A 22,092-nucleotide genomic window follows, 5' to 3' on the forward strand; every position below is an offset into this window, starting at 1 on the left:
TCACACATCTTTTTTGTAAATAGCAAAAGTGATATCCTTTCTTCCACACTTCCTACATATTGCCAACATACAAAATGAAAAGGACTGGCCTAAGAACTGACCTATATGATATCCCACTGATCACCATCCTTTCGCCTTAACTGACCCATTTACCATGCTGCTTTATGTCCATTTATCTAGCCAAAGTTTCACCCTTGTGACCACACTATGACTCACTGCAAAGTTTTCTTAATTTATAACATTTTCTGTGGTACTGTGTCAAATGCTTTGAAGTCAAAGCAAGCAACTTCTACAGCTTTTTAATAGTTTATTACCTTGATCACGCAATTAAGAATTATTTTAGATTACTCTGACAAGGTGGTGACACCAGGTTCTTTTTCTTGACATGCACTGTAGAGACACAGTAGCTAGTTGGTGGAGCCATACCTCTCAACTTCTTAGACCAAAAAATCTGGACAAAGCCTAAAATGATGGGGGGGGGGGGGCAAATAGGGACAGATTTTAAATATTGCTCTTACAAACTTAGAAAGTTGATAGAATAATAGGTTTTGCATTAGCATGAATTTTCTGAAGGATGTGGAGTCTTAAACTCAAATATTTGTCATTATTTAATGACTTCAGTCCTCAGCTATTTGCCAGAAATGTAGATTTTAGGAGGAACACACCAAAAATATGAGGCAAAAATCTGGACATTCTGTGAAAATCTGTACAGTTGAAAGGTATGGGTGGGGCACACAGGACATGTGAATAAAAAAACACCATACTGATAAATTACAGAAAGCATATTGCATGGTAAGAGCTCACCCATAGTCCAATATAAAAATGAAAAGACCATTTCTTTACGGAAAAAGTGAATGCTGTAATATTACAAATCTGGGGAGTGTTCACAACAGAGAAAGATTACTGATTTGTAATACTCAAGGAACATGGTTTTGATAAAGTGTTGATACACTACTGTGAAACAAGTAGAGGGTGTAACTACCAATACAACAGAAGGGGTAAATGTTAAGCACAAAGGCAAAATGGATTTCCTTGTTTACCATAACTCGTACAGGGGAGGCTTGAAGTGAATTATGGGAAAAAGATGCCCAGGATCAGTTTACTACTGCAGGTCCATTGAAATATGATAAACACTTAGGAATTCTGATGCATTAAATAGTCAAAGTTCTAAATATATCATGAAATAACTGATGTAGAGTGGCAACCATAAACAAACACATTATTTTAACAGCCCCATCCTAGGAAACAACACTGAGAAAGACAAAAACTATACAAAGCAAATGCAGCAACATGAGTGCCTAATACTCTTTGCTGAAATAATGGCAATAGAAATAATTTAGATCTGAAAGTTTTGGGTAGCACCATACTACTCAACTTATTTGGTCACAAATTCTGGACAAACCCAAAACTAATGGAGGGGTACAAAATCAAGAACATCTTTTAAATATTACTCTAATTCACTTAACAGTTAGTAGAGCTATTGTTGTTTTGCATCAACATGTATTTTTGGACATTTGAATAACCAAAACTATGAAAACTCTAATAACTGGCATTAGAGACTGACAGTAGACCTGGGTGATTTTTAGTGATGAATTAGAAACTGAAGAAGGGATTCAAGATCTGTCACTTAGTGCAGATGATTAATTCTCTAGGCTCTTAGTGAGATGCTTCCTGTAGTCAAGGGTACAAGGTTTGATTCTTTGTAGCTCAATTTTACTACTGTGTGACTTTGAGGAGTTACTTAAATAAGTGCTACTGAGTTGACCACTTTACCTGGTCTAAAGGATAAAAAAACAAATAGACAGAGCATAAGTATGGAGAAAATGCCTGTGCAGTTTCTGAAAAATAAGATCAGAGTCAGTTTATGGTCATATGAGGCCCTAAGCAGGATAGTGTACCCACTCCCCAAAGCCATACCAATATCCCATTACTTGGCTGTCTCTTCCCAATTACCATAAACATTTTTCAAACCTGTAAAATGTCCATACTATTGTCTTCATTACTTTTGCAATGATTGCAGAGATTTGGATTTAATTTAAACCTTTTATTAAAAATTTAAAAGCAAAAACACTGGAAGTCATATTGAAAAGACAAAATGAGCACTGGTAAACTTTTCATTTGAAACTTACATTTACTGAAAATGCATCTGACAATCCATTAAACTACATCAGATGTGCTAGGATTCATAGTGAAATAGCATATAGTGAAGCACTAATTAGAAGCTATATAAAAGGTGCAGGAATTTAAAAGACAGATAATACTGTATATTACATTTGCTAACAACTTGAGACAGCCTACTGGACCCAAGTGACCCTTTTCAAGGGCAGCCCAGCAGCATTTTCTGGTGAAGTGACTTTGTTAGACTCATATTAGACAAACAAAGGCTGCGGGAATGAAACGCTGTACAACAGGAAGCAGCTCATTAACAGCTGATAGCCTTCCTTATCTGAACAAAGTATCGGAAATGCTGCTGTAACCAAACACAGTGCGTTTCACTCCCATGTGCTTGCAAAAACAACTTAGTTTAAAAATGCATTCGTGGTTAATATTCTAACATTAAACCTGTAGACGTCATGGTGTACAGTTTACTCACAGCCAAATAATAAACACACTAATAGGCAACAAAACAAAGAAACCAAGAAGCATACTCAGAGGTGGAGCATCCACTGACCCAAGCCCATCAGCCTAACTAGCCTGATCTGCAAGGCCATGGAACGTATTATTATGGACCTTATAAACAAGGACCTCCAAACCTCCAAACACTTGACCCCACACAGTTTGGTTTTGTCAAAGGGAGATCATGCCTGTTAAACTTGGTCGACTTCTTTGAAACAGTCACCAAAGCTATGACAAGGGGAAGATGGTGCACACCGCCTACCTTGACCTAGCCAAAGCCTTTGACACTATTCCCCACTCGGGCATAATAGATAAACTCTCCCAGCTTGGCATCAACCCATATGTTACCATATGTTACCCACTCAGTCAAAGTAGAGGAAGCCACCTCTAGTAGTAGACCCATAGCAAGCAGTGTACCCCAAGGATCGGTCTTGGGAGTCTCTACTTTTGGGATATACTTTTCTGAGGTGTAAGCCAAAACCAGTGGTCTGTGGCTGACTAAGTTTGCAGATGACTGCAAGCTGGGTGCAGTCTTAAATTCCCCTAGTGATGTGAACATCCTCCAAGATGGCCTTAATCAGACTAATGACTGGTGCCAAAAGCATGGCCTCAAACTGAATGCCAAGAAATGCATCATTATCCTCTTTGGGGAAAATTACATCCCCACTAATTATCACATTAATATCAAAATACTAAGCACGCAATCAGCCGTGAAGGACTTGGGCATCCAGGTTGATAGCAACCTCACTTTTGACCACCACGCTGCCTCCGTTGTATTGAAAGCTTTCTACATGGCCTACCTCATAAATATGGGTATTTCATCCAGTAACAAGGAGGTCATAACATCCCTGTACTCCTCCCCTATCATACCCATTATCGAGTTCAATGCCCCCTTCAGCATGTACCTTGCCAAGCACATGCAGCAGTTGGCGAGATCAAAGAGGTTCCTGACCAGGAAAATCCAGGGTCTCAAACACCTATCATATACAGATAAGGTAAAAGCTCTGTCCCTCTACTCAGTCTCATACAGACTGTTCAGAGGTGATCTGTGTCTGGCATAGAAGGCCATCTCAGACCCAGCCTTGATGGAGTTGCTGCATATTTGTAAGACAAACTCCACTCAAGCAACCCGCAGGCAGGGTGTTAACCTGGTCTGTGACATTAATAGAACTTGTTGGCAGGATAGATTTGTATCCCAAAAACCTCTACCATTTGTGGAATAGACTCCCTCTCCATGTCAAGCAGAGTACTTCTCTAGCCCTCTTTAAGAGGAACCTGGGTACTCACCTGTGTCTCTGCTGGACAGGGGAAACAGGTGCTGACTTTGAGGGAACATGGGTGGAATTCTTGGCTAGGCTTATAAGGGCCTCCAGGCCAGTAGCCTAGTATCATCCTATGAACCTATGAACCTAAAGAACATGGCTCACATGATGTGGCTCCTGTTTACTACAGACAATTTCTTTCTTTACACCATTATTCTGAGATGCAAGCACACACAAACACACACACACACACACACACACACACACACATGCGCGTGCACGCACACGCACGCACATGCACACATGCGTGCACCCACACACACACACGCGCGCGCGCACACACACATACACACATTGTCGTATATTCAGATGTTTGTTTGTTATAAAATGAATGATCAAATACATAAATGACCAAGAAATATATTTCAGCTTACTCCTGGGAGAACCACACAGTGCCTACCATTTAACCCCCATGCCCACCTAACCTCTTAGCTCAAGAATCAGAGATAAAGGCCAAAAAAATCAAGAACAGACTTTAAACCTCTCTTACATACTTACAAAGTTGCATTAGCAAGCATTTTCTGAGGGATACAAAGTCTGAAAATTGCATGCATGTTATTATTTATTGACCGCAATCTATAACAATTAGCCAGAAAGCCACAAATTTTGCAAGGAACAGATCAAAATAATTCTCAACTTCTTTCATCAAGAATTCTGGACAAGTCAAGCTGCTTGAAAAGTACTTAAGTTGGTGGTGATAAATATTGTCAAACTAACCAAGCCTTGCTAAAATAATATTGCCAGTAATTAGATTTCAAGATTGAGGTGTAGTGATCATCACTACAGCATAATACAGCACAAACCATTTTTCTGTTTTTGAAAACAACAGTTTGGTCCAAATTGAAAAGTTTTTAGCCTTAACCAATGAACAAGATAAATACATAATTTTGAAAATATTTAGCATGCATCTTCTGCTGCCTGCCATACATCTCAACCTCTTAACGCTAGAAGCATGTACAAAGTCTAAAATAATGGGGGGACAACAGCAGAAAAATAAGGACAGATTTTGAATATTGCTCTTATAAACTAAGAAAGTTGTTGGAATAACAGGATTTATGTTAACACACTTTTTCTAAAGGAAGTCTGAAACTCAAAAGATTGTCATTATTTAGTGACTTCAATCCTCAGGTATTTCCCAGAAAAACACAAATTTTATGAGGAGCACACCAAAAATATGAGGCAGAAATATGGACCTTCTTTGAAACTCTGGACAGTTTAAGAGGTTTGCTGCACACTCTCTCTCTCAACTGTAATGCTTTTTGGTGGGATTTTTTTCCGCAAGTCCAGGTCTTCTTAGAAAACTAAAACCTGACTGTTTCTGTGCTGTGTGTTGCCTCGAGCTGAGTTGCTGCATTGGATTTTCAGGAGTTTAATTTCCCTTAGCTGAAGAACTGCTAACTTTAAGTTAGTAAAAACTGTAGCTGCTGCCATTTATTTAGTTTGTTATTTTTTGCGAATTTCTCACGTAGTGCTCTCCTACCTGCCTACTTCAGTCTGCCTTCTTCAACTGAATTTAGAGACACAGTTGGAGCTATTCAGGATCATAGAATGAGATCACCTGACTAGAACCTCCAGTTGCATCTCCAATTGTAAATTGACGGCATCGTGCACTATGGCCCAGCTCAAGGGGGTGATTGCAGCTGTGTGAATGTTTGGCATGGTTTCTCTGAAAATTCTTTCATGTAGTCATGGGGCACCGAGTGGGGCACAATGGGGCATGTGCTCCTCTGTACCCCCCTGTACTGCCAGCACTGCTCTGACATGATCTTCCAAATATAAAACCATGCTTATTTGGGTGTAATGTCTGCCAGCTTCTGGAAATGTGAGAAGTCCCTCTTTCAACATTGACTTCATTTTACCTACAACCAAGGTAATGACTGACAGATTTTATATATGCATGTAAATATGTATGTATGCATGTATGTATGTATGTATGTATGTATGTATTTATTTATTTATTTATTTATAGTTGTTAAATGGAAATGTCCAGCTAGGAGGTCTCATTTTCAGTGGAGTCCAAGGGACTCCAAGGCAAAACATAACAACAATAGAACAACTGCCTAAAGTTAAATAGGATGGGGAAAAAAAAACAACATATTTCATATAAGCCCTAAAAAGTCAGATTCTCCTAGAAAAAGTTTAGCTTATGAGCAATTTTCTGGAACACATTTCAGTCAAGAGGTCCTTGAAAAATTAGTCGAATGTAACCCTGTTCCCCAGTCAGTTGGTGTCCACAAAATGGGCAAGCTGCATGGAAAGTATGTGTACCATGAGGAAGAGGAATCTAGGACCAGTAGGAGGCTGTTTTTTTCAGAAGAAACATGCCCACAAGGACTAAATGCATGAGTTGGAGGCCCAGCATCAACGTAAAATGCAACTTCACATCCAAGCCACAAAGGAACATATGGTCCTACTGTGCGACACATAGGACATTCTCTGTCCTTTACATCTCTTTCCTCTTTGTTTCCCCAATTGTGAAAGCCATGAATGTGACCACAGTTCAGATACACCCAAGGCTGTTTCTCATCAACAACATCTTTTCTCTGCATGCTGGGAAAGGCCAGTGTGTTAAATCCTAAGGACACTGAGGTCTGTCAGCATTAATTTCCTGCCTCAAAGCTTCCAAGTGTTTTACTGTTGGTGTGTGTGAAAGGCCTTCTGCAGTATGCCACAGCAGTGTTGCACCACAGAGATCGACAAGAGAGCCATCTTGCAGTTCCTTGGATTCTATTTCTACCATTTTTCCTCTCTGCTGTGCAGATCGCGTTTCCCGAAGAGTAAACACATTCCCACAAACTGATATCTCTCTCCATACTCCAGGTTTTGAGTCTTCAGCAAATCCAGTGTGTGGATGCATGACAAGAACTCCATTTGTTGTTAACCCATCCTAGTGTACATAGCAAAGTTTTAAACATAGTTACATAAGAAAATGAAGCAGACAGTTACATGCATTACATGAAGTATATATTGTAAAGCAAATATTAATACACAGTTAGTAGTGAGTATAGCAAGTGAAAAGGTTTCTTTATAGCTTAAGTCAAACAGTCAAACAGTCAAACAGTTGCATGGGATGAGGATGAGTTGTCTGTTGGTGGCTTAGTTAAGAAATGAAGCTGATGCTGCATCACAGTTGCTGCTGCTCTCTTTTCAGGGGAGACCCAAGGGGGTGTTTATACAGCTAGGGGAAGTTTGACCAGGAGATCGGGAAGCTTCTCCTACTCTTCAATAGGTGCTTTGGGATCTTTTACATCCACCTGAGCAAACACGAACTCAAGCAGATGGGATCTCAGTTTAATATCTTATCCAAAGGATGACACATTCAGGAGTGTAGCACCCCCTTATACAGTACTGCATTGTCAGCAATCCCACTACTTGGCATGGCAAGATTAATGTGTGTTGCACCTCTGACAATGCTAATATCACTGATCAGAGTTCCAAGGTGTGTGCTAACATTCATTTGTGCTTTTACAGACAGTATATTTACTTGTTCAACTGTGACTCGTGGTGACATACTGTAAATGAGATCATTGGGCTCGCCTTGTCTATGCTTAGATTCATACCTTTATTACTATCCGAGGGGATGCTAGTCTGAACTTCCATATCAATATGTAGAGTATGTACTAGATTAGACTGCACGTGTTTGACCTTTCACCTCAATTTGTAATGCATGTATGTCAAAGTTTTTCCCCAATTTTATGTTAATATTATCATAGGTTCATAGGTACTTACTAAGCTATTGATTCATGAGCATCTTCAGAAGCATAGTTATCCACCCCAAGAGGTTTATTAGCCCAAGTATTACAAGTACCATTAACCCAGAGCCCTTTGTATTTTAAGTTCTAATAACTAGAGCTTGGCAGACATTTACATGTTATCCTGTCCATAAGGGACAATAATGCTAACCCAGGGTGAACCTTCAGATTCCCGTTCATTTGTCCAGATTACACATGATTAGAGTAAGAGACCTACTTTACTGTATATAGAGAGGGAGACAATGCCAGAGAAGTGGTATTCTCTGTGAAACTTCTCCATCCCTTAAGTATGTTCTATTTTAATGGAAAAAAAAGATTAGGCTCTCTTGAGTGGGTGTTACTAAATTAGGATCTCTTGAGTGGGTGTTACTAGATTAGGATATCTTGAGTGGGTGTTACTAGATTAGGATCTCTTGAGTGGGTGTTACTGCCACAACTGAACTTGTGGATGTGCAGTAAGTCTGAAAGGATGGGGCTGGTAGAGGATCTGTAAACAAGGCAGAGACTGCTCTTCAATAGTCTGTACAATACAGAGAAGAGGAGCAAAGCGCTGAGATGCTCAGTGCAGTTTTTATGATTTAGATCCTTTATTTTCTTGGTGGAACAGTATTGTTGTCAATTTTTGCCATGTGTTTGAACTGGTACATACCAAAGGGGGCATTATACTCAATGAGTGCAGAATAGACTGAAATAATCACTTCTATGGATTAGGATGCCATACCATTACAAATACGCTCTGCAATGAAAAAGAACTTTCTTATAATAGTGGATACATGATGACTGAAGGACAGCTCATTGTCAACATGGGTTCCTATTTCCCAACCTAATGGATCAATGTGATAGTTGCATGGGACATCCTGCTTGCTGAAGAATACTATTGCACATTTTTTGGCATTTAGTTTTAAGCTAGGGTTTTCATACCAACTATTTGTTTGGGAGTTGCCTCACAGTAAGACGCTGTCCGGTTCGATTCTCAGCTAGAGCGTCTTCTGCGTGGAGACATGCGTGAATGGGCGTACCTTCGTTGAAGGTTGTGCATCAGGGCTGGTAACTCGGCATGTAAAAATCCACTACCAATCATTAATGGACCGGAGTTCTGCTGTGGCGACCACTAACCGGGAAAAGCCGAAAGACACAACATTCTTGGTATCTTCTGCCAAGTTTATGATGGTATCACATTTGTAGTCATCTGCAAACCTTTTCAGCCATAAACCCTTAACATTAAGTTCAACCTCTGAGAAGTAAAGCCTGAGGACCAAACCTTGAGGTACACTGCTACTGACAGATTTTTAGAAGAGGTAGCCCCCCCCCCAAATTTCCTGGGTTCTATTTGTGAGGCAATTTATTATCCAATGTGTTACATGGGGATTTACATTTAGATAAAAGTTTATCAACTATATCTGAGTATGGGAGGGTGATGAATACTTTTGTGAGGTCTAGATATGCAGTGTCTTCTGATTTTTCCTCAGCCATTGCTTCAACTTTCTCAAAGAAGTTAAACAGATTAAGTTGGTAGGACCTGCCATTGAGAAAACTAAACTGTATCAGGTCAAGAATTTGCAGGTTGCTTTTGTCTGTATTTATTAATTCCACGATAGTCCTTTCCATAGCCTTACAGATAAGGTTAGTGAGGTTTATTGCTCTTTAATTGCCCAGGTCTATTAATGCCCCATCTTTATGCATCTTTCCAGAATTGATGTAACTGGTTTTCAAAATCTGCCAGATAAATACATTTATTATAAGCTGATATTTCAATATTTGTGAAGTTGTCTTTCTTATTACTAGGCATAGAACATTTCACACAGCTACAGTCCCTTCCTCCAAGAGGGAGAATATATATATATATATATATATATATATATATATATATATATATATATATATATATATATATGGGTCTATATGACTTCATCGACAAGTCAGAAGACCGACATCCAATTCTCCGACACGAAAACACCGACAGATTATATCAGCGAAACTCCAAATCACCGACATTCACTTGTGCGACAACCAAGGACTAAGAAATACAATCCCCGTAACAAGTACATAACACTACTACACTTACCAAAACATGGTAGGCATGATTAGCGAAATTAAAACCTTGTTGCAGACATGTACATTGAATAAACATGTCCTTAATGTTAGCAACTTCAGAGGTAGTGTACAACTTAAATACTCCCGTTATACAGCACATAACGCACTCAGTATCGAGAGTATCTAGATTGTACACTGCCACTCGGTTTGCTGAGAACAGTACATATTTATTAAATGTACATGTCTGCAACAAGGTTTTAATTTTGCTAATCATGCCTACCATGTTTTGGTAAGTGTATGAGTGTTATGCACTTGTTACGGGGATTGTATTTCTTAGTCCTTGGTTGTCGCACAAGTGAATGTCAGTGATTTGGAGTTTCGCTGATATAATCTGTCGGTGTTTTCGTGTCGGAGAATTGGATGTCAGTCTTCTGACTTGTCGATGAAGTCATATAGACCCCTATCTATATATATATATATATATATATATATATATATATATATATATATATATATATATATATATATATATATATATATATATATATATATATATATATATATATATATATATATATATATATATATATATATATATATATATATATATATATATAAAACCAGACTGTGATAACTAACATAAACAAAGAACTATACTAATAAAACAACAGACTTCTTTCTTATAAACTAAAAGAAATCACTCGAAGGCAAAACTGATGGTAATCGGTTTAATTCTATAATGATATATGCATATATATATATATATATATATATATATATATATATATATGTATATATAGGTTTACAGTCAAAAGGTTGACGTTGACATGTCCGACAGCCACCTCCTCGGCCATGGTAGGAGCGACAGTCAGAATGTCGACGTTCATGTGTACATCCGTTTAGAAGGGCATACACAGAGCAGGGATTCACAGCATTGCTGTGAATGGGGGATTTAGAAACTATGGTCGACAGAATTTATCAACTTTGTTGCGTCAACTATAAAACCTATTTAATATGTATGAGTCGATGTTATTTGTTGCAAAAATCACCATTCGCGTAAGGCAAATCTTTCCATTTTTTGTGGTAATTGATTCTCCAAACTCAGGTTGAAATGTAGTTTAGAACCTCTTAAATGTATTAAATGGTTGTATTATATGGTTGTGACTTTTATCAGTACAGCCACTACAGATTAAAAGGTATGAAACCAGAGCACTATGCCTCTGTTATTAAACATAGACCCTCCATGCATTCTTTACTGTTTTTGAGTATTGCATGAAGTAAAATGAACTTGGAAAAAATAGGAAATAGTGAAATATACTGGCTTGATTAAGATGTTAAGTCAAATATACTGACTTGACAAAGAGAAAAGATAGGGGTGGGAGGTTGGCATAATGGTTATGGTGTTTGCCTGAGAAACACAAGGTGCAGGGTTTGACTCTCACATGGAGTAATTGGCTAGGCTTAAAATGGCCCACAACGGGGGTTAGCCTAGTACTACTCTATGAACCTATTTTATTAGCTACAACCCAATGATTATGGGTCTAAGTTAAATAAACGAGTGCTTAAAATGTCGAGTACAACATACTTGAACACTTTTAAGCTAATGTTTATTTAACCGAGAGCCCAAAATGTCGCAAAACACAATACTGAAATGTTTTGTTTGGCCACCTACCCCTCTCAAGTTCTACATAACACTAAACCAACTAACAGAACTTCCAATAGATCGTAATAAAAAAAAACTTAGAACAACATACCTTAACTTTGCTGCGCCCACACCCTCCCCACTTATATATACCAACTCCAAGACCGCACTTCAGTGCAGAAAAAGGAAATTCTCCCTTTCTGCACTGTACGGCACCATTAGCAGTAGCTGACATGATGTAATACATCACATATGTCAGTGCTGGCCAACCAAAATATTTCGGAACTCCGTTTTCTGACATTCTGGGCTATCAATGAAATAAATGTTCGCTTAAAACTGTTCGAGTATGTTGTACTCGACATTTTAAGTATTTGTTTATTTCATATAGACCCAATGATTGTACTACTTATAGGTAGCAACAATGAGGCTTGCAATTAACTTAAAGTGTATAAAAATGCCAGGAAATCTATACAATAACACAAAGCGCATTCTATAGGCATATCTAACTTATGATATGTTACAGTCTTCACTTGTCACTCTCGTCATGCAAGTGAAACAAAGACACATCTTTGTAGTTCTGTGTGTGGCTGTGCTCATATGCTTATGACTGTGAGTGTGTATTTAGTAAGTCTTATCATTGGCTGACACCCCAAGGCAACAATCAGCACTTGGAAGTGCTGAGAGGGATGGAACTAACAGGGAAAACAACAGACAGGGATGAATGTACACTGAAATATCATGTTTTTTGTTAGTGTCAAAACATAGCTCCTTACAGCAAGCGTATTTTTTTCTAGTTCCTGCCTTTGGCTGACACCCCAGTGCACCAATCAGCACTCAGAAATGCTGAGGGGGGACAGGATAAAAAAGGCAACCAATAGAAACTGTTCAATTAAAGTTAAACAAGCAAAGAAAGAATAAAGAATATCACACTGTAGAGATAAGTATCAACTCAGACATACCACTCCATTCAGGACAAACAGCCACCTGGATAACATGTCATATCTGTTGCCATTGTATTATCTTGTAAATCAACTCAGACATTAAAGCATACCACTCCATTCAGGACAAACAGCCACCTGAATAACATGTCATATCTGTTGCCATTGTATTACCTTGTAAATGGCATGTGTGATTTGACTAGACATACCAGTCTTTGAAGAAACGGATGGATAAAGCTGCACCTGTGCTATGTGAATATATCATGCATATTACCAGATTAATGCATGTATAAATGTGCATTATTTATTTAGTCACGATTGTTGACTGGGATAGTGCAACTGGGCTAAGAGTCCTTTTCAACAGTGAGAAAAGCTCCACATTAAGCCATTACTGGTACAAATATGAGAAATAATAAAACTGTTATGTAATAGGCATACAATTATTTATGGTATATAGATAAGGTGCTGCAGTAGCGTTGTCGCCTCACAGCAAGACGTTGTCACGTTCGATTCTCAGCTAGAGCGTCTTCTGTGTGGAGGCATGTGTGAATGGGCGTGCCTTCATTAAAGGTTGTGCATCAGGGCTGGTAACTCGGCACATACAAATCCACTACCAAACGTTAGCAGACCGGAGTTTCACTGTGGCGACCCCTAACAGGGATAAGCTGAAAGACATAACAACAACAACAACATAAGCTAAGATAAACATGATTAATAAGACAAAAAGCAATATAGTGTACATTGCTGTTTTAGAATAAAATTAAGAAGATGAAAGCATGTTAGGTGACAGAAATCTGAATAACGTTCTACATGTGAGTAATATTCTTATCTGAGTAATATAATTATACCAGTACACACCATTTGGCAGATGAATGAATAGCAGTATTTGCAGTGAGCACATACGTCTCCATCTGGACCTACTTTTACATTTGCTGCAGGATATATTCAGCATGTTGCCATTAGTGGCAGAGGAGAACTGGGAAAGATCCTACAGCCCCATCCATAATGACTTGCCATCTCCTGCCAGCTGCAGAGATCACATGCTCAAAGTTGTGGCACATCATTATACACTAAAATTGACACTGTCCTCAGGAGCGGCCTTTGGTCAACTGGTGCCCTAGGCAAAAGGGCTCCACGGCACCCCCCACAACACCATCTGGTGCCCCCATCTTAGTCTACCTACACCAAATAAATACTGGAAAAGCACCCCTACTAGAGCGGTGCCCTAGGCGGCTACCTAGTTGGCCTATGCCTAAGGCCGGCTGTGACTGTCCTTACACACACACACACACACGGTCTCACACACACACACACACACACACACACACACACACACACACACACACACACACACACACGGTCTCACACACACACACACACACACACACACACACACACACACACACACACACACACGGTCTCACACACACACACACACACACGCGTGCGCGCGAGCACGTACACACACACACACACACACACACACACACACACACAAAATAGTGTGCAGCAAGATGGGATGATCTATAAGCTGTGTGCTAGCCACACATAACTCATCCTGCTCCAGTTTCTTTTCTGGTTGGTAGTGATTGACAATCCGGATCTGTATTTTCTTGTAGGATGAAGAATTTTTCTTGCTGGTACCACTGTGTTTTGGTTGACCTGGTTCTGCTGCATGTTATATAGCATCTGTAAGACCTTCCTTGTTCTTTGCAATGTCCTGCACTCCTGACATATGCATCTTTCTTTCAGTATGTCAGTATTTTATAGTCCACATCTCCAAGATTTGTTTCACCTTTTTATTGGTGTCACATAATGCCACATCATTTTTCTGAATCACACTTCCTGTGCCATTGACTGTATTTGCATATCACCCTGCATAATTTACACTTCATGCCCCCTCCCCTTTTCTGGCTTCACAGAGTATGTTTTGCTGGGTGTCTGACAAGTGTCCAAAACTGGAAAAGCCAGAAATGGAAGTGTAGAATGAATAATACTGAACCACAGTATGCTGACTGCTTAAAATTGCAAATTTGAATAATCAGTATTCTTGGTACGTGGTTCCATGCAACTGCAATTTATGGGGGCGTAATGTGCATTGATTTATGGTAGGTGCCCACATGTGACTGTGATTTCAGTATGTATCTCTCTCTCTCTCTCTCTCTCTATATATATATATATATATATATATATATATATATATATATATATATATATATATATATATATATATATATATATATATACACACACACACACACACACACACACACACACACACATATATATATATATATATATATATATATATATATATATACACACACACACACACATATATATATATATATATATATATATATATATATGTAGCATAAGGGGGTTGCGGAGGGTGAGATTTGTTTTCCCCTACTGCAAAAACATATTATATATTTTATGCTGATATTTATGGCTAAACATTTAATTTATGTCAAGCTGCATGGTTTAAATATCCCATTCTTAGTACTTTGTATTTTAGGGTAGGTTATTGCAGTCATTTATTACACATTCTGATTTACTAAACCGCAGTTGATTGGTTTGTATTCACACACACAGAGCAGCACATATAATCTCTCCATGTGCTAGTTTTGCCCTGAGATTTCCTTGCATCGAACTGTACATGATAATCTACCTGCTGGACGGAGGTACCCAGTAATTATTCTACATAACCAAGTCACCTCATCTGACTACTCCCAGTCCAAAAGAAGAGCTTGTGCTGTGAGATCCACATAGCTGTTAACCAATCAGGAACAAATACAGAAATAATCAGGGACAATCATTGATACTTTTAAAATACTAGTACTATTAACTTGAGACATTCACAGAATATGTCTATGCATTAATATACATTTTATGAAGGAAAAGAAGTTTATAACTAATTATTTTCATTATTTACTAAGTGAAATGCATCACCTTTTTCTCCAGAAGTCACCAGTTTTTATTCAAAATCAAGCGTGTCCCTCAAAATCAGGGGCATTTCCAAGGTATCCACTTAGGTTGCAAAACTCCTTGATCTGCCATGGAGAGTGAAACCAGCAACCCTGCAAAAGAAAGTCATTTACATTGTGTACAGGATCTCATCCTTTCAGCCATTACCCAAAGATTGTTTCATCATAGCTTAGGATGGAACCAAGACTGGCCAGCAAACTATGCCCCCCCCCCCCCGCTGTAACTCAATTCTTATTTCACCATTGTAATGTGCTATTGTGCCCGTACTCCACCCATCCACTAGTCTGGCCCCCGATGCTTCTACCAGTCCTCAAAAAAACTAATCTGCTTTCACATGCAGAGAAGAATTACTCTGCCAGGACAGAACCCTGACCTCTGATTTGCAGGTGCTGAATTTCCTCTCATCTAGTTTGCACTCAGTGGGAACCATACCAGTGCATCATGGAGATTGCAGTCATTTAAGTATATAAAGAGAACAATGCCTTAAAGATGCTACCCATGTACCCCCAGACTCTGCAGATCTTGGCTGTGACTTGATACCTTGTCTGTGAAAATCATAAATAGGAGCAGAGACAAGACACACCCTTTACTTCATCCTCTGCCTGTCCTGAATGCGTTCAAATTAATACTTAAAATGTGGGCAAAACTAATGCTCTAGAAATGGAAAGACAACAAAGCATATTGCATTAACCAAGCACCTCCTATAGGACATTTTGAGGTATGTAGTAATATGGCTTCCTTGCTTTTGCAAACATATGTTTTCCACACAGTCAAACTCATAAACAGTTAACAGTAAAGAGTATAAGATAAAATACATAGAAGGAAAGGCAAAGTAATATAGATACAGGAAAGTAACACCATCTTTACTTGCACAGTCAAGTTAAACACAAAGGAGACAAACGACACACAATCCTTTTATCAGCAATAATTCCCGATGATCCATAGAAACAGAACAGATGAACCAAGTGAAAAAAGCTGACAACTTTAAGGTGGTGATGTACGGTAATCACTATCCCTAAAACAGATGCATTTGTATTTTTGACATAGAATAGATTATTTTTGAAGAATAACAAATTGTTCAGTTTTGTTATATCTTTAGTGAGTGTGTTCCAACTTGCCAGAGCTTATTTGTATAAGGATTTGTTTGTATTTACAAAATTCATTGATTACAAGGTAATATTTTAATGGTAAGACTTCTGGTAGAGAGCATGGGTAACAGGCTCAGTCATACTGGATAAGAATATCTTTGATTTCTTTCTTGGACGCCTCATCTGCAGCCACCAATGCTTTTGAGATAACTTGACGAATAGCATAAACTTGTGCTACATGTCGACCTCTTTTGACATGGACTCTGATGTCAACTCCAGCAAATTGTTCCTCCCCCAGAAGCAACACTTGTTCAAGCAACTTGTACCACAGAATCCTTGGCTCAGTCCTTTCTAGGTGTCTTCTATTTACTTTAATTAGACAATTCCCCCCTCTTACAGTGTGCCACAGAAGTAGCAGTTTTTTTGCGACCAAAAACTTGAACTGACTATAAGGGACTTTGGCTGGTATATTTAACAACTACTAAGGCAGAGAGACACAGAAAATAAATATTATATTTATTACTGTTTCATTTATATATTAGTTTATATAGTAATTAAATATTAATTAATTTATAATTTGGATTTTTTTAATGCTGCTTTGAGGCCTATTTAATTTTAGGCTATTACTATTCCTAAGATCATAAGTCGCTCTATGAACAGATAATGTGTTTGTTAAAGGTGGGCAATATCTTTCTTTTAATAACTTAAATGCCAGGGTGTTAAGCAAGTGCATGGCTCTAGCAACAAAATGTAGCCATTTAGCTCTTTGAATGGAAAGGCAGTCATGTTCTTATTTAATTTTACATTTGTTTACCAGGGAAGTACATTGATTACAACTGAACATTTGCAGGTATCATGAGGTATCCAAAAATAGACATTCTTGGCAAGGCTAAGAAAAATGATGTTTTATAACTAGAGTGCACACATCTGTTCTTGTTTTGAAAATTGTAACAACTATCCAAGTTTACCATTCAAAGGATAGTGCCTTTTTATCCATGCAAAAATTAAAATACGTTTGCCATGACACTCCAACAATAGCAGTTGCCTTTAACATTTTCATCTGTATGTTGTCCACTCACACAGTTGTTGCAGTGACTTAATCTGCAGATGCAATACTACCACTTGCATCTGGCCACTCCTTCTCAAAGGATTGCATGTCCATTGGACTTAGGAGTTCCTGAAGACGTCCATTCTACATCTTCACAGTATTTTCAGTAAAAGTTAGCATTTCTTTATCTATCTGAGAACAGACCCTGGACAATGTACTTTCTTCTTAGAGTGCATACCAGAAGCTCTTCCAAATGTTAATCTTCATGGCCTTGCCAGAGCCCTCCCACAACCCGTCCTTTGATCTGGTGACTTCCTTTCAAGCACATCAGCAATTATGACTTACATCAGGTGACCCCTTGCTGGCATTGCACAGAAGGCCTCTTTTTAACTTGACAGCTTTCTTCATCACTGTGTCAACCAGCTGGTCCTAGCTTTGCTGTCATAACAAACACCAAGCATCTTTCAGCTAGAGATTTTTTTTCAACTACTAAAAATCTTGAAAAAAAAATTAATTTGGTTTCCATGTCCCTGTCCTCCTTGGTATATGGAAGAAGGTTTTCTGAAAGGGGTGATTAGGTTTCGCATAATGGTTAAGGTCTTTTCCTCATGGACACAAGATACAGGGTTTGATTCTGACTCTGGGTTATTGACTAGATTTAAAATGGCATTCAGAGCAATTAGCCCAGTATTCACCTATGAAAGTAGGAGATAACCTCATCAAAAATAAGTAAATATGTAAATAAATAAACATTTGCTAGGGATTTCCAGGACACCCTCACAACATACTTGGGTTTCCCAGTTATGTTCAACCAGTACGTGTCATCTGATCTAACATGATGCTAAGTAGTTGTCAAGTTACACCTCTTACCCTTCTCTTGACCCAAATATCTAAAACATAGAAACTCATTTCTGATGACACAGCTACTAAGCTGATTGCTGGGTTTTGGCTGAAAGTGCTGTGGTATTAAATACATTTATGAGCATCCCTGTGTTTAGACATAGCATTTTGTTTTGTTTTTTTGACAGGCTGTGACTGTCAGAGAAGTTCAGGTTTATATCAGGCAAACTGTTCCTCCCAATCACAATGCTTCAGGTATGTCCATCATTCCTTATTTGAATATTAACAAAATGACTACATGGTAATTCATTTAAAGCATAATTCAATATCCTCCAGAACAGAGATAGACAGATCCACCCTGGAGCCAGGCCTAAAGGAGATGTTTTTGTTCAGCATCCGGTGGCCTACAGACCTACATAACCTGAGCAGGCTACCTGAAAAAAGCAACATGTAGTGAGTTTGTAAGGTCACCCTTGCATGACAAAGGGTGAGGGTCATTTGTGATGCCAGTAAAATGAGAGGCAGAGAAGAGACAGAGTAGGATGGAGTAGACCCCAGCAATGGAAACTGGCTCTTGGGATATAATTTGACACCCCACACCTGGGAAGATAGTTTGTGTGGAAGGTTGAAAAATGCCAGCAAGATATAAATGGTCTCACTGTCTATACACAGCACTTATACTGGAGCCAGCCTTCTCATTGGATGTGGTCTCTCTCCAGTTAAAGAGGTGACTCTCAGGAAAGGCACCATATAAATGGTCTCACCCTCTATACACTGCATTGGTAATGGAGCCAGCCTTCTCATTGGATGTGGTCTCTCTCCAGTTAAAGAGGTGACTCTCAGGAAAGGCACCACATTACAAGCTTCTGGCTGAGCACAGTATAATCTGAATTTCTACCGACAGATAAGAGAGTTGCATCAATGTGACCACAAATTGCAGAAAAGACATTTAATTTTCATTTTCATATGATGGCTGTTCAGAGAATTTGGCTTTCTTGGAGACCACTAGTGTATTATTTAACAAAATACCACCCAGTAGACCTGTAGTTCTCTTCAAAATCTATGCTGCATTGTACTTTAATGAAGCTATCTTGTTTTTTATATCCTTTAATTAAAAAAATGTGTGGAAAAACACACTGATGACATCACACGTGTAGTAATACCATAGGCATTAGATTTAAGATGACATCACCACATTATCTTGACATGAAGTTGCCATCCCCTCATTCACACATTTCTGCTACTACGTGATAGGCCCATAGTCACATGACTGACTTCAGCATAAATCTATTAAATGTAATTATTAATGGAAACTGGTGATACGACTCTTTTATAAAGTACATAGGTCTGTGTACACATAATATTCAAGGTTCTGCTTTATTATATGACTGACAAATTACTGCACCTGTGGTTTGTGTCCTAATTACAGGTGTTCCTGGGAAAATATAAAAATCTGTCATATTTGCCAGTGAGAATCCTACACACCAGTCTCAGCACGTCTGAATTGTTGTTTTGTTTTGTTTTTTAATCTCCAGGTAAGGAGTTTTCAGCCTGTTAATATTGTTCTCTAAAGCACTCAAGTAAGACATCAAATCAGACATGAATGTGAATTCAAAAATTGTGAAAATCATACTACAGTGCATGCTTTTATGAGGAATAAAATATTAGAAATTAGAATAGAGTGAGAGGAAGGGGAAGGAAAGCATAAAGAAACATCTCCTTCCAAGAAAATGAGAGGGCATCCACCTTCCGTGCCAGAGGACCTGGGAATCTGCCACAAAACAGAAGTTGTCTGTTCAGAGGGGAGGCAAAGAGATCTACTTGAGGAGTACCCAGCTGGTGAACAATATCAAGAAACACATCCCTGTGAAGCATCCATTCATGGGATTGAGTGAAGGACCTGCTCAGATTGTCTGCCACAGTGTTCTGATCTGAAGGAATGTAAACTGCCTGAAGACTCACACAATATTGAATAGCTAGCTCCCATGCCAGAAGTGCCAGCCGGCAAAGACGGTAGGCTCTCGTACCCCCCTGTTTGTTGATATACCACATGACTGTGGTATTGTCTGTGAATACTTTGAGAGGCCCTGCAGATAAGAGAGGCTGAAAGGTCTGAAATTCCAGCATAAGAGCCCTCACCCATTTGATGTTGATGTGCTCCATCCGCTGACAAGGCGACCACACTCTCTGAACCATCAGGGAGCCAAACATTGCTTCCCATCCCACATCTGAAGCATCTGTGAGCAGATCCTGAGAGGGAAGTGGAGGCTGAAAAGGGAACCTTGGATTCAGTGCCATCTGCTGAATCCACCATAGAAATTCTTTCTTTCTTGAGACATGGGAGAAGAGGAACAGGAATGTCTAGATGATGCGCATGCTGAAGCCACACCAACTTCAGAAACCACTGGAACTTCTTCATGTGGAGTTTGGCCAGAGAAAGCATTGGAATGGTAGAAGCCATGAACCTCAGAGCTCTCGGAAACTGCCTGGCTGAAATGGAAGCTGGGGAAGAAGAGTTTGAAAGAAAGAAATGAGAGTAAATGCCTTTGGAGGAGGCAGGAATGCCAGCATTGGCACCATTTGAAACCTGCAACCCAGAAAGACATGATTCTGAGAAGGAGTCAGGGAAGAATTGTTGAAATATATTGTGAACCCCAGGCTCTGAAGAAGAGAAATGGTAAAATGAAGACTTTGCAAAGGGACTGCTGGAGAAAATCCGTAAATCAGCAGGTCATCCAAATAAGGAAAGATTTGGATCCCTTGAAGCCTGCAAAAGGCAATCAAAGGAGCGAGGCATCTGGTAAACACCCTTGGGGCAGTAGAAAGGCCAAAGGGCAAAGTACAGAACTGAAAATGCCAGGAAGCAACAGACAAATGCAAAAATCTCCTGAATAGAGGATGGATTGGAATATGGAGATAAGCATCCTTGAGGTCCAGAGACACCAGAAAGCAAGAGAGGAAAAAAAGGACTGAAGGGAAAATATCTGAAAGGTAGGTACCTTCAGAAAGGTGATCAGATGGGAGAGGTCTAGAATAGGTCTCCAAGTACCTTATTTTCTAGACACTAGAAATATTCTTGAAGAAATCCCTTTACCCCTTTGTGACACAGGTACTTCTTGAATAGTACCCTGAGACAAGAGGTCCCGAAGAACCTCTGGGAATTAAGGAAGCTGTTCCTGAGGAGGCTGAGGAATGCCCATAAAAGGAGGGAAGGAAATCTAGACCAAGAAGTACCCTTGATGAATGACTGACAGAACCCAAGAATCCTGTGTGATCCAGAGCCAAACAGGAAGAGAAAGAGAAAGGTGAAGAGAAAGAAGAATGTGGCTGGGAATGGGTGGATAGTCAGACAGTACATGGATGGTTAGAAAAGGAAGGCTTAAGAATCCCTGCAGTCTGAGTGGCCTTATCAGAAGCAGTCTGTTTACTACCCTTTTTACCTTTAGAAGGACAGCGAGACTGCCTACGAATAAAGGCTGGCTTAGTTCCACTGAAATGTAGGCACAGGAGAAACAAAGATATGCTTAAGCTCCTGCCTTCTCCTTGTCCTAAAGAGACTTAAATAAACCAGTAGCTGCTTCACCAAACAAAAGAGTATTATCCAGAGGACCATCCAACAACTTAGCCCTAATATCATCAGGCAAAGGTTGAAGCCAAAGTCATGAATATCTCCTCTGAACCATACCAGAAGCAGCAGCCCTTGAAGAGGTATCTGCTGCATCATAACTACATTTGATAGAATGACAAACTACCTGAGAGGAAGTCCCAAGCAAGGAAAGAGCAGAAGATTTACCCTCAGAGTCTGGAAGATCAGAAAGAACCTG

The 22,092-nt window shown here is 39.1% G+C and overlaps 1 pseudogene; it reads right to left on the reverse strand.

Annotated features, from left to right (window-relative positions):
• Positions 1–6,055: 6,055 nt before the first annotated feature.
• The window catches only part of LOC122816229, a 115,728-nt pseudogene continuing 99,691 nt past the window's right edge, over positions 6,056–22,092 (reverse strand).

The sequence above is a fragment of the Protopterus annectens genome, chromosome 12.part0, assembly GCF_019279795.1.
Source record: "Protopterus annectens isolate FY-2018-M chromosome 12.part0, PAN1.0, whole genome shotgun sequence".
NCBI lineage: Eukaryota > Metazoa > Chordata > Ceratodontiformes > Protopteridae > Protopterus > Protopterus annectens.